We start from the raw sequence: 1,042 nt of genomic DNA on the forward strand, positions 1-1,042 counted from the left end.
CTGCAGCTTCTCTAGCTGCCCTGGAGCCATCCTCTGGATCCCCATGCCCAGAGCGCCTCTTTAACACCCATGCTTTCCCTTAGTCCCATTTTTCCCCTCTCCCTACCTACCTTTTCAGCTCCCCGGTAGCTGTGCTGGCATTGCTTCCCTGTTCTGCAGGCTTTGGGTGTTGTCTTTTAATCAATTAAGATCAATTAACCTGAAGTTACCCACAAGCCTCAGTTCTTCAGCCTAGGCCCCTGTAGTCTACTGGTTCTAATCCTGGTCTTGGTAACTTTAACTCCCCACACTTCTACTTCCTTACCTTAATCTTTCCCCAGGTATTCCAAGTACACCAAGCACATACATACATACATACATGCATGCATGCATACATATCACAATACCCAACTTAGGAACTCACTTGTGTGTATGTAAAGGTGGGTGGTATGTGTGTAAATTAGTGAATACATACACACACACATATATACACACTTACATATATAAATATCATTATGTGTGTGTGTGGTATATGAATTAGTAATCCACATATGTGTATTGAATATGCAGGCGTTGGTAACTGATTCTGTCTAAATTTGGTGTGTGTGAACCTAGACTACTTATTTTGAACGTGCATGCATCTGAGTTGCTAGTATGAGAGTGTGTGTGTATATATATGTGGCATTGTGTGCATGATATACTAATTAGTGATCTGTGTCTAACTTTTGGGGTGTATAGTGTATGTGCCTGAGCTGGTAGTGTGAGTGTGTATGCCTAATAGGGGTGTCTGCACCTAGTGAGTGTGTGCTTAATTTTTATGGGTGCATGTGTAGTTGTACACCATGCCCTCCCGTCTAACAGCGCAATTTTGAGATCCTGAGAGTTGGCCTGACCCCTCAGGGCAACACTGTGTGTGTGTGTGTGTGTGTGTGTGTGTGTGTGTGTGTGTGTGTGTGTATAGAGGCATGGGGGGTACATGCAAGGGGGAAAAGTGCTGCAGGCCACATGTCAAGGGATGGAGGCATGAAGGGGCAGGTGCTGGGGGGGCACCAAGAAGGTGCAG

Source organism: Gavialis gangeticus, unplaced genomic scaffold (assembly GCF_001723915.1).
Source record: "Gavialis gangeticus isolate Ggan-Ray unplaced genomic scaffold, GavGan_comp1, whole genome shotgun sequence".
In the NCBI taxonomy this organism is placed as follows: domain Eukaryota; kingdom Metazoa; phylum Chordata; order Crocodylia; family Gavialidae; genus Gavialis; species Gavialis gangeticus.